Source organism: Spinacia oleracea, chromosome 4 (assembly GCF_020520425.1).
Source record: "Spinacia oleracea cultivar Varoflay chromosome 4, BTI_SOV_V1, whole genome shotgun sequence".
NCBI lineage: Eukaryota > Viridiplantae > Streptophyta > Magnoliopsida > Caryophyllales > Amaranthaceae > Spinacia > Spinacia oleracea.
Genome location: NC_079490.1, coordinates 157,022,968 through 157,036,626, shown reverse-complemented (window position 1 = coordinate 157,036,626; position 13,659 = coordinate 157,022,968).

The following is a 13,659-nucleotide window of genomic DNA, read 5'->3' as shown; positions in this document are numbered from 1 at the left end:
TTTAATACTAAACCAAGATTAAATGGAATATGAAAATACATTTCATATATGATAAATGTTCAACCCCATTGTTTTACAACCATGGGCCTCAAGCCCATCTTTAAAACAGTTCATGGAATTCAAAGCTATGCTTGATTTCCAGTGCTACAACGTGAGTATTGCTTCTCACTTGTTGCATAGGTTTAGTTATCATGCTTTTCCAATCTTAATATCCTTTTCATCGAATGTTCTTTGAGATATGATGATAAGATCTTTTGAGTATGTTTATTTTGTGATCTAGTCTTTCTTGCTACATTAGTGGTTCTACGCATTTTGCAATGAAGAACCATTAAGTCAACAGACATGTGATCTTCCCAAGTTCAATGAAGAACTCATTAATATAAACAACTCTGTTTTATTGCTTCTTAGGCAATAAGTAATTTTACTTCAACTGTTTAGGTTGCTAGTGATGCTTTGTTTGGATTTACTTATCCAAGCAGTTCACAGATATGTGGAAGACTTTCCAGCTGTATCTTAAAACACAGAAATTAATATTTAATTTCCCACGCAACAACTCATGGTCTCTAATCCATGTTGCCATTTCAAAACACGATGCTTTTTAGCTCGTCCTTGTCAATGGTTAACTCCAAAGGAATCTTGCTTGATCCTCTGCCAGTGTTTATGCGTGCAACATCAATATTTAGCATATCTTTATTTCCTTGAATCAAGAACTATTCCTATGTACTTTTTCAAGTACCATAAGTATTCTTGATCTCAATCTAGTTGATCTTCACTTAGATCAATAGAGATGGGTATATGTTCGTTATGCCTAAAGCCATACGATACATTTTTGGCGATCCTCATATTATATCATACATGATAAATTCTTTTGCAGAATTATTCTCAATTGAATTTTATTCATGTAACTTTAGCTCATTCAATTACAGTAGATACTGAATCCAGCTAAATTCTTTGACATATAATATAGGTTTAAGAATCTCATTTAGACTCTTTGATGTTTAACTTAGTAAATGCTTATACATAGTTCAAACATCCTTTACTTAGATTTATTCATATGGGTCGAATATCTCCAATGGAGTCTTTTGTGTTTGATTTAGTAAATTCCATTACTTAATCTAAAATAATATTATAAGATCTTTGTAACCAGATCTTAATACCCAGTATGTACTAAGTTTCGCCATGGTCCATCATTGATGAATAATTTCAAATCTAAGTAATTAGCATTTGAATGTTATTTCATAATAGAGAGATATGTGTGTGATACACATAGGACCAATTAAGTTTTATGTACTCCCACTAAACTTCTTATATATCTATAAGAATCATGTACATTTTATGAAACTAAAATACTTATTAGCTTCACTAAAAAGCAATTCCAATTCCCAATTGCTTGCTTAAATCTATACTTAGATTTCATAAGCTAGCATTCATTTCAAGCATTATTTGGATCCACAAATCCTATGATATGCCATGTACATAGTTTTCTTCCAACATTTGATTGAGGAATACGTTTTGTCATCCAATTGCCATATGTACCAATATGCAATCATTGCTTGAATTATAGACTTAAGCATTACGATTTTGCATGAGGTTTCAACACAATCCACACCGTGAATTTGCTTGTAACCTTTAGCAACTAATCTAGCTTTGTGTGTGAACACAATTTCATGTTTGATGGTTTTTATCCTTAAAACAAACTTGCAACCAATAGGTGTGAAACTATTCTTGCAAATCAACAAAATTTCAATTTTTTCATCAAAACATTGAGTATGTTTTATGGCCTCTAACCATTTAAAACATTTGAGTCTATATATGGCCTCTAACCATTTTAGGGAATCTGGGTTTCGTCATAGCTTTCTTACAGGTCACAAACTCATTAATCTACATGATAATAATTTGACTGCAAGTTGTAGGTTTCTTCACTATCTAATAGAAGAATTGCATAGCTTCCGTGACCTGAACTCCATGTTTCTTCACTATCTAATAGAAGAATCTCATAGTTTTAGTGACTTGAACTCTATGCCTACTAGGGTATAGAACATCAAACAATATAATATCAATAGCCACTTGAAAGTCTTTTGAATATTCTGTTCTCCTTGAAGCACTTGTAAAGTCTTCTAAGAGATGTCTATTCTTTAAAAGCCACTTCTAAAGTCTTTAAAGAATACGTGTTCGGATTTTCAAAGAACTTCGAAAAGCCTCCGGAATGTCCGTTTATGTTTGTTGTTCGCCTCGAAGACTTTCGAGGTCTATTTTCTCCCACTTGTCATTTTGGAAACGAATCTCCAAAAGGACATTTTTTCGAGCAAACAAACATTATGTTCTCAAAATTCGTGGTAGAAACAATACCCTTGTGTCTCATTTGAATAAATCACATATATCTAGACATGGGCCTTAGTTTGTTGAATAACAAACACTAAGCTCCCACTGAGTTTAGCAACTCTTTAGATATATATTTATGAAAAGATATTCTTAAATTACTTTTCAATAGCTTAGACGAATTTGGTTTAGTTTGGTGGTAGTTGAGCATTTTGTTTTTAGAAATTATAGGAAAGTTCCTTATGATCCATCATTGATCGTATCAAGTACTAATTGACTTCGATCATTCCAACTTAGATATGCCATATCTTATGGAGCTAGATTGTGAATTTTACTACACACAATCATTGATGATCATTCTTGGTATAAGTAATCAACAACATGATCTAACCTAGATCTTTATGATTTCTTGCCAAGTGGATTTTATACTTCTGAATCTTTGAACTAGCCAAACAGATTCAAATTTATATCACTTTGAGTAAATAAACCAATATTCACTCAAAACCATGTGAAATAATAAAGTCATGAAATCTTTCTTTAGCTTTGAACTCTATTGTCTAGGCGTTCTAACAATAGTTTATATCGTTTGTTACTTTCAACAAGTAAGACTAGCTTGCCTTAAATTGATCTAGAAATCAATCAACTTTCAAAAGTCCATCGAAATAGAGCTTATGAATGTTAACTTGTTGATATGATCTAAGCAACAATGCCAAAGATTAGTGGAACTCTAATCAAGGGGTTGATTTGAACCTAGTAAAGTTCTTATTGTTAAAGAGTTGTTTGTTTTAATCAAGTATATTGACTCAAACCGTAAATGACCATTTCATTCAAATAAACAAACAAACAAGCATTGTTTTCGTTCTTCTGAATGTGAGTCTTTCTGTGTTTGAAGCAGAAATTTTAGGTATGCTGATCATGGAACAAAATAGCCATTAAGTTCCAGCCTTGAAAGGACTTAAAACAAACCAGATGACCCTACAACTAATGTAGCATTGCCATGCTTCATTTCCCACTTGTAGGCCATTAGTGTATCCTAGCTTCCATTGCTTGAGTCATTACCGAAGTAAGAACCTCAAGCGGTATATGATACCAAGGAAGTTTGATTGCTAGGTCACTTTTCTTTAAACATAAACTTACAGGTAGAAACGGAATTGTAAATTCCTTTCATTTGTTCCTTTGTTTTCCTATTTCTTGTACCCTTTCTTATAGCCTTAAGAATTGAATTCTTTAGTGTTGACTTTTATACTTTGTTTAGACATGTCCAATGTCACTCCAACAAAGTTCTTATCATTTATGTTGAATATTAAGTTTCAACTAGATGATCTTACCAGAAGCTTCTAAAGTTCTCTAAGCATCGATCTATTCGAATGTCTAGGGACTAGACTCATTCGAGAATTAAATGGACAAAGATATTAGGTTGTTAACCATTGGTAAAGCTGAGCGTTTTAAACTCAATGCTTTATGATCTCAAAACTACAGTGTATTTTGAATTCACAAACGCCAATTGGTTTGCCATTCGATTTTGATATTCGAAAACAACCATAAAAGTCGATATAAGAAACGTACATTTTAAATTGCTCACTTTCTCTCATTTCCGTGAATCGTTCTTGGATTCACTACCAATCGAGGAAATTTACTGTTACCTTTCTAAAAGGATTTACTGCAGTGCAAGATATTTAATTATAAACAATAATTAAAACATACATTGAAGCATGCAAAGTCTAAACATTTATCATGAATAATAACTTGAAAATTAAAGCAATCATGCAATTCAAACAAGTTATTAGCATTTTATTCGATTTTATTGTTCCGGCAGGTGTGAATAAAATGATTCCAAGACCCTAAAACCATTGAAGAATTAAGCACATTATGTATTTTGACTCAATTCTAAAACATTTTAGGTAAGCAAAAATCTTTTGCTAATAGTCTAGAAACTACTCTTGGTTGATAGGTACGTCTAAGAACTTATTAGGTAAACCTATCGATTTTGCCACGACATAAAAGGACTCCTTACTTATATCGTTGAGTTTCACCAAAACTAACATGTACTCACAATTATTTGTGTACCTTACTCCTTTAGGACCAATAAGTGTTTATTTTGGCATGGCACCTTTTAACTCAATTTTTAAGTTTGGAACTTAAGGCTCTTACTATGTTGGTTAGATTTTAAGTGAACTAAAATCCTTAATCATGCAACATAATCAAGCCACAATCTCATTCATAATTAAGACATATTTAAAGCAATAAATAACTTAAAGCATGCATAAGATAAATGTGATCTAGTATGGCCCGACTTCATCTTGAAGCTTCAACTTCAAAGTCCGTCTCGAAAATGGAAACTTCGTCTTGAATTTCACCGTGGGAGGCGCCATATTCTTCAAATAGGATAAGCTATAATTAAACTAATTACAACTATTTGATGGTACACATACCATATTTAATTTGAAAAACAAATTTGGTGCATTAGACCAATTACATTCAAATTAATGGTACGCAGACCATATTTACTATCCTATTTGGGCCATACTAGTCACTTCATAACCTGCAAAACAGTACATATACAATATATACCATTCACCCATTCATTATCATGAATGGCCCATATATCTGGTTAGTAAAAACACGTTGTATGCATCACATAAATATTTGCAGCAATTAATCAAGGGCTCCAATAATCTACCAATTATTCAGTCCTTATTAATTCTAATCAAGTTGTTTAACCTTAAAGGATTTGTAGACCTAATCAAGAGTTTATGACTAAAATTGCTCCCACTTAAACCAATAAATTCATATGCTTACTAATTTTAAACATAAAAATGTATTTCTAGTCTAACCGGAAACATACAAATTTAATTAAAATTTAAAGCTCATATAAAATTTATAATCAAATCCATTAATTTAATTTATTTCAGTTGAATTAAACGAATTTAAATTAATTCAAGGTTTAATTTTAGTAAAATAATTAGTATAAATAAAATTTATAATTATTATAATATTCTAAATTAAAATCCGAGAAAACAATTTAAATTATTAATTTTAAAATTAATTAAAATTATTTCCGAACTAAAAATTCAAAATTAAATTTGAAACGACTCAATCGAGACATGACGAGGTACTTGGGCTTGCGCCCAAGCCCCATCGAGTGCACGAGGCTTAGCGCCCTTTGATTATTCGTACAGCAACACACAAGCAACCACACGCAACGCAACACTGCAGTCCACGCTGTGCGCGCGCTTGCTGCTCGTCGCGCTTGCAGGCCACACGCAACGCAGCACTGCAGGCCACGCTGCGCGCGCCCGCTTGCTCGTCGCCTTGCGTCTGCTTGCTTGCTGGGCGTGACAGAGCGCGTTGTGGCGCAACACGCTTGCTGCCCACACGCGTCTGCCACTGGCTTGCGCCTTGCCCTTCGCCCTTGCCCACTCGCCCACATGCGCACAACATCGACACAGGGCAGCGTGCTGCCTTGTGCTCGTGTGCCATGGCCCTTGCTCGTTGCATCGTACCGCATGGGCGACGAGCTCCCTTGCTCGTTGTCGCATGTCCGCACTATACAACACCCCTTAAGGGTAACACGTAGCGTCCATTGCTTTGTGCGTGCAAGTTTTATGAGCGAATTGCATAAAAATTAAAAATTTTATTTCCAAAATTAATGACAAATTAATAAATCATATTAATTTCATAATTTTAGGGCGAAAAAATCGAAAATTTATTAATCAATTAATTTCCGATTAACATGGATTCAAATCTAGGTCATAAAAATTAAAAATTTAACATAAATTAACAATTTTTATGGTGGATTTTAATCATGGATACCTAATTAAATTATTAATCAATTATGAAAATCAAATTAATTCTAAATTATTCGAATTTCAACAAATTAATCATAATTACAAATTAGGTTGTATAATTAACAAGGCTAGGCATTAAAAATTGTTAAATATATATTGTAGGTCAATCAAAAATTCAAGATTTATCAACAAGAATCGCAAATATTTAATTTAACATCTTAAATTTACAAACTTTTGCGTTCGAAAAACTAAAACCTCCGAAAAGTCATAGTTAGGCTTCGAATTTGGGAATTCTGGGTTTGGCCGAAATAATTTAAACTCTTTTTGTCAAAATTTTAGAATGCCTTTTACATGCGGAATTGACACAAAAATCACTCGATTTGGATGAGTAACGAAGAAACTGCCGAAAAACTGCGTACATATAATTAAATAAACGCAATTTGCAATTAATTAACAATTACGAAAATTAATCACCCCTTTTAATTCTTTGCAAATTTGTAAAATTTAACCATGTTTATGCAATTTAGATTATGAAAATAATAAGAGGCTCGTGATACCACTGTTAGGTTATGATTCATATGACAAAACATAAATCATGCGGAATAACCATAAAGCCAGGAAAACATATTATTTACACATAATCATTTAGCATAGTTTAGATGCATACACTTTGTTGCGTGCCCTCCCTAGCTGCGCCCGAACCGAACAAGAACAAGTCTTTAGGACTCCAAGTGTCGTCCCTCCGTAGATAGTCCACAGCACGTCCGGATCCGCCTTAAGCTTGACCAACTAGAATCGCCCTTAAGGTTGCTTAGGAATTTCGGCTATTTTAGGTGCAAGTGTATGGCTGCTTTTTCTTCAAAATCTTACCTTTAGAATACTTCAATTGTGTCTATAAATTATGATCCTAGGCACCTATTTATAGAGGTATGGAAAAGGTACTGGAATCCTACTAGGATACGAATTAATTAAACTAGAATCCTAGTAGAACTCTTTTTAATTAATTTATCCTTTTAGGATTAGGAATTTAATCATATATCGAATCCTTATAGCTTTAGGATTCGTATATGAACACAAACACACACACGCACGCACAGCAGCCCACGAGGGGCGCCATGCGCGCGCGCGCAGCCCGCGAGTACTCGCAGCCCATTGCCACGAGGCCCACACGCTGCCGCAGCCTTGGTGCGCGCTGGGCCTGCCTTGCGGTGGGCTTGGCGCAGCCTTGGCTGGTGCGTTGTGGCGCGCTGGCTTGCTGGGCGATGGCCCGACTTCGTGCTGGGCCTTCGTCTGGCAGGCCTCGTCCGATGCTAATTCGTACGATACGCTTCCGATTATATTCCCGATTCCGGAATTTATTTCCGATACGAACAATATTTAATATTTTCGATTCCGGAATTAATTTCCGTTTCGAACAAATATTTAATATTTCCATTTCCGGAATTATTTTCCGATTCCGATAATATTTCCGATTCTGACAATATTTCCGTTTCCGGCAATATTTCCGATTCCGGCAATATTTCCATTTCCATTAATATTTTCCGATACGTACCATGTTTCCGTTTCCGGCAACATTTACGACTTGGATAATATTTATATTTCCGATACGATCCATATTCCCGTTTCCGGTAATATCATCGTTTCCGGAGTATTCATTTCTTGCTTGTGACGATCTCAGCTCCCACTGAAACCAAGATCTGTCGATTCCGAATATCCATAGATGGAGTATTTAATGCCATTAAATACTTGATCCATTTACGTACTATTTGTGTGACCCTACGGGTTCAGTCAAGAGTAAGCTGTGGATTAATATCATTAATTCCACTTGAACTGAAGCGACCTCTAGCTAGGCATTCAGCTCACTTGATCTCACTGAATTTATTAACTTGTTAATTAATACTGAACCACATTTATTAGACTTAACATTAAATGCATACTTGGACCAAGGGAATTATTTCCTTCATCTCGGCCTAAGCCCGTCACTGTGGTGTCACCTCGGAGGCCGCCAAAGGCTTCCACCGATGCTACGGTGACTGGGGAGACGGGAGCGTCTCTGCCTGCCGAATTCAAGCTGCCGCCTCCAACTCAGAAGAGGAAGCTCACTGTTGAGTTCCCTAACGACCTCGGGTCGGCAGATGCTCCTCAGCACCAGCTTTGGCCAAAAGTCGACCGCCTGTGGATGCCATCCATCCGAGAGCGTCAAGAGACCATGTCCTCAGTTGCTGCAACTGTTGAGAGCGTCTCGGATGCTTGGAAGGTATGTCTCGCTTCAGTGCCTTAGTTTTTATTAACATATATCGTCTTCATGTCGTCGTATGGTGACTAAAATGTCTTCTCTTTTTTCTTCCTTTTCCTGTCAACATAGGCCCTGCAATCTGCTTTGGCTACTCGCCATCATGTCATAATGTTAGAAGACCAGTTAGTAAAAATGAAGAATGACATGAAAAAAGCTAAGCAGTATCCCACTAGTGCACATATCACTAATCTTGATACCTTCTCTTTTTTCTTCCTTTTCCTTTTCTTGATACCTTATTAATCTTGATCATCTTCTCGTTGGTATCCATGTTACCAACTATCCCACTAATGCACATGTCACCAGTCATCTCCTGAAATTTTTCTTCAAATTTTATTTTGTTATTGGTGCTCATGTCACCAACCATCCCGCTAATGCTCAAAATTCAAAATTTTCTTCAAAATATTTTCTTCTACATTTTCTCCATTGCCATTGGTTTCTCCAAATACTTTCTTTTGTTGTGGTGCTCATGTCACCACCCATCACTGCTAATACCCGTGTCATTAGCATCCTTCAAATACTTTCTTCTTCAAAACATATTTTCTTCTTCAATTATTTCATCCTTCCTTATTTTTATCACCCACTTTTATTTTCTCCATTTTCCTCCATAAATTTATTTCTTCTAGTTTAATATCTCCATCTTTGTTATCTTCTTTAAGAAATTTTAGATTTAAAACTTACCTCTTTTCTCTTCCATATTTTCTTCAAATCTTGTAACCTTTCATGTCTTGAGTTTTCGGTCTTCAATGTAATCACTTTTCCAGCTCTGGTACCATGATATAAATTTGAGGATGCACGCGAAAGTTTTGATGGATCCGAATAATATAACAAAATTGTATTTTATCATTGATTACATTAATAAGAATTGTACAACAATATTTGCGAGAGCTCATGTCTCTCACTTATCTCTTTGGTAGAACCCTTGTTTCTACCCCTCATATTTGTGGGAGCTCTCTTGATTGGCTCATACTAAACTTATGCAAATACACACTACTACAAATATGGCTTTTAATAGCGTTTTTTTAATAGCGTTTTTGCCTCTATCGCTATCAAACGTATTAAAAATAACATATCATAGCGCTTATAAGAAAAACGCTGTCACATGTGCACATATTATAGCGATTTAACCGAGCGCGCTATTATATAACTATTGTTATTATAGGGCTTTTTCAAAAACCGGTATTACAACGTATAAGAAAAAAAAGGAAAACAATTATAACAAAAACCAATAAAAAAGAACCGCTTAATTCCCTCGCTTCTTCACACTGCCAAACCAGAAACCTCAAATCTCAAGACTCTCAATATACGCCGAAACCAGTACCACAATCCTTCACGCGGCGGCGATTAAGGGTGGTGGAGATTTAGATGGCGGCGATTAAGGTTGGTGGAGATTTAGGTGGCGGCGTTTCCTTTGTCCGGTGGTTCTTATTCTGACAGAGAAATCGATTTTCAAGGTAATCTCCATAGAATTTGCGAAATTCTGTTAATTTAGGTTGTTCTTAATTTTCGTATGAGATTTGGGATTATTGTTAATTAATTTTCTTGAATTGGTTTTGTGGGGAAGGAGATTTGGATTCAATTATGGTTGGTTTAATTATGGGTTATGGGGTTTAATGATAGGTTTTGGGGTTTTGCGGTTGCTAAACAACCCTTCCTCGCCCAGAATTGAAGTTCATCCTCCAGCAAAATAGCAAGAACTATTCACTGCTTTCCTGATCAATGAAATCTCTCTTTCCACATACCAAAATAATCTATAGTCAGACAAAAGGTTTGCTTTCATTCGATTTTACTCAATCAAGGTAGAAGAGTGTTACAATCTTCAAAGGTTCTTTGCTTCTTGACATGTTTCCATGAGTATTTTGATGTCATGCAATGCAAAACAAATGACTTGCTGAAAGCCTGAAACTGTGAAATAATCCATGTTGCATAATCTGCAAATTAAACAGTGATACCAGGTGCTTTTCTTATTGTTACACAATCCATAATCAAGAAATTGGAAATACAGTTAGCCCTTGGTGATTGAAACTACAAGTTGTCAAGAGAGGAGAGGTGGTGAGCTATGCCTAGTAAATTAAAAGGGGAAGGAACATTTTAAATAAATTAAAAGGGCAAGGTGGTGAGCTATGCCTAGTAAAGTTTACATATCTCGGTTAATTTCCCCCTAGTTCTTATTTCTAAGTACTATGCAGAACTCTTGTAAGCTAAGCTGCAGGAGTTATCCATTCTGGCTTTGAGAAAGGTTTTATCCGTGCTGAGACGGTAAGGATTATAACATATTTTTTTTATCTTAAGGAAATTTTGCTTTGCATATTTTCAGAAATATTAAAGGTTATATCCCTCTCTAAATAAACTAATTTGGGGAGGATGGTAGTACAACGCAGTGAACCTAGATTTGTATTCAGCTAAGCACGAAATCCTGTGGTAATAGCCATTGACTGTAGTTTTTTATTGCAGGGGTGATTCTTCTGTTCTTGTTAATATTCTACTGTATATGACTTAGTCATGGTTAAATTTCTCTATTAGTTTCTGAAATCATGAAGTTAAGCAAGTGTCAGTCCAGCTGAATTTTCTTCCTGGTGAATGTATTGATTAAAAGATCATTTTTGGGAAATAGAAGTGGTTTCTCAGTGAGTTCGTATTTGTCTCTTTCATTACTAAATATGAAGGTGAAGGAAATAATGCCCTTGGTCCAAGTATGCATTCTATGTTAAGTCTAATAAAAGCGGTTCAGTATTAATTAACAAGTTAATAATTCAGTGAGATCAATTGAGCTGAATGCCTAGCTAGAGGCCGCTTCAGTTCAAGTGGAATTAATGATATTAATCCACAGCTTACTCTTGACTGAACCCGTAGGGTCACACAAATAGTACGTAAACGGATCAAGTATTTAATGGCATTAAATACTCTATCTATGGATATTCGGAACCGACGGATCTTGGTTTCAGTGGGAGCTGAGATCGTCACAGGCAAGAAATGAATACTCCGGAAACGATGATATTACCGGAAACGGAAATATGGATCGTATCGGAAATATAAATATTATCCAAGTCGTAGATGTTGCCGGAAACGGAAACATGGTACGTATCGGAAAATATTATCGAAAATGGAAATATTACCAGAATCGGAAATATTGCCGGAAACGGAAATATTGTCAGAATCGGAAATATTACCGGAATCGGAAAATAATTTCGGAAACGGAAATATTAAATATTTGTTCGAAACGGAAATTAATTCCGGAATCGGAAATGTTAAATATTGTTCGTATCGGAAATGAATTCCGGAATCGGAAATTTAATCGGAAGCGTATCGTACGAATAAAGCATCGGACGAGGCCTGCCGGACGAGGCCCAACACGAAGCCAGGCCATCGCCCAGCAAGCCAAGCGCGCCGCACAAACAGCCACGCCAGGCCCAGCGCAAGGCCAGGCCCAGCAGGCCGTGGCAGCGCGCACAGCGCGTGCAGCGCGCGCGGGAGCTGCGTGGGCTTGCAGCTCGCGCAGGCCTCGCTGCGTGGGCTGCTGCTCGTGCGCACGCATGGGCGGCCCATCGTGGCTGCCGTGTGTGCGTGCGTAAGTGTTTGTGTTCGTGCACGTTTCCTAAAACGTGCAGAGTTCGGTTAATGATTAAATTCCTAATTCTATTTGATAAATTAATTAAATTAGAGTTCTTGTAGGATTCTAGGTTTAATCAATTTGTATCTGAATAGGATTCCAATTCCCTTTCCATACCCCTATAAATATGTGGCCAGGGTTCACAATTTATAACGAGTTTAAAAAGTATTCAAAGTGAGTTTTTGAGAGAAAAATTCAGCCACACATCTTGCTCAAAAGTGCCGAAAATTCTAGTACCTTAAGGGCGATTCTAGTTGGTCAATCTTAAGGCGGATCCGGACATGCTGTGGACTATCTACGGAGGGACGACACTTGGAGTCCTAAAGACTTGTTCTGGTTCGGTTCGGGCGCAGCTAGGGAGGGCACGCAACAAAGAGTATGCATCTAAATTATGCTATATGATTATGTGTAAATAATATGTAATCCTGGGTTAATGGTTGTTTCCGCATGATTTATGTAATATCATATGTATCATAACCTAACAGTGGTATCACGAGCCCCTTATTATTTTCATAATCTAAATTGCATGAACATGGTTAAATATTACAAATTTGCAAGAATTAAAAGGGGTGATTAATTTTCGTAATTGTTAATTAATTGCAAATTGCATTTATTTAATCATACGTACGCAGTTTTTCGGCAGTTTCTTCGTTACTCATCCAAATCGAGTGATTTTTGTGTCAATTTCGCATGTAAAAGGCATTCTAAAATTTTGACAAAAATAATAATTTCTGCCGAACCCAGAATTATCAAATTCGAAGCCTAACTATGACTTTTCGAAGGTTTTAGTTTTTCGAATGCAAAATTTCGTAAATTTAAGATGTTAAATTAAATATTTGCGATTCTTGTTGATAAATCTTGAATTTTTATGACCTAGACTTGAATCCATGTAAATCGGAAATCAATTGAATAATAAATTTTCGATTTTTCGCCCTAAAATTATGAAATTAATAATATTTATTAATTTGTCATTAATTTTATAAATTTTAAATTTTTTATGCGATTCGTTCATATAACTTGCACGCACAAAGCAATGGACGCTTCGTGTTACCCTTAAGGGGTGTTGTATAGTGCGGGCATGCGACGACGAGCAAGGGAGCTCGTCGCCCGTGCGGCACGAATGCAATGAGCAAGGCATGGTGCACGTGCACAAGGCAGCAGCCCTGCCTTGTGTCGTGGGCCACGAGCAATGGACGAATGGGCATGGGCGAAGGGCGAGCCAAGGCAGTCGCGTGTGGGCAGCAAGCGAGCTGCGCCACAACGCGCACTGCCTCGCGCAAGAGCGCGCAGCGAGCGCAAGCTCGCGTGCCACGAGCGCTGCGCCCAGCGTTGCTCGCGCGCACAGCGAGCGATGTCGCGCGCCCAGCGAGCGATGGCTCGCACGCACAGCGAGCGATGTCGCGCGCCCAGCGAGCGATGTCGCGCGCCCAGCGAGCGATGTCGCGCGCCCAGCGAGCGATGTCGCGCGCCCAGCGAGCGATGTCGCGCGCCCAGCGAGCGATGTCGCGCGCCCAGCGAGCGATGTCGCGCGCCCAGCGAGCGATGGCTCGCACGCACAGCGAGCGATGTCGCGCGCCCAGCGAGCGATGGCTCGCACGCACAGCGAGCGATGTCGCGCGCCCAGCGAGCGATGTCGCGCGCCCAGCGAG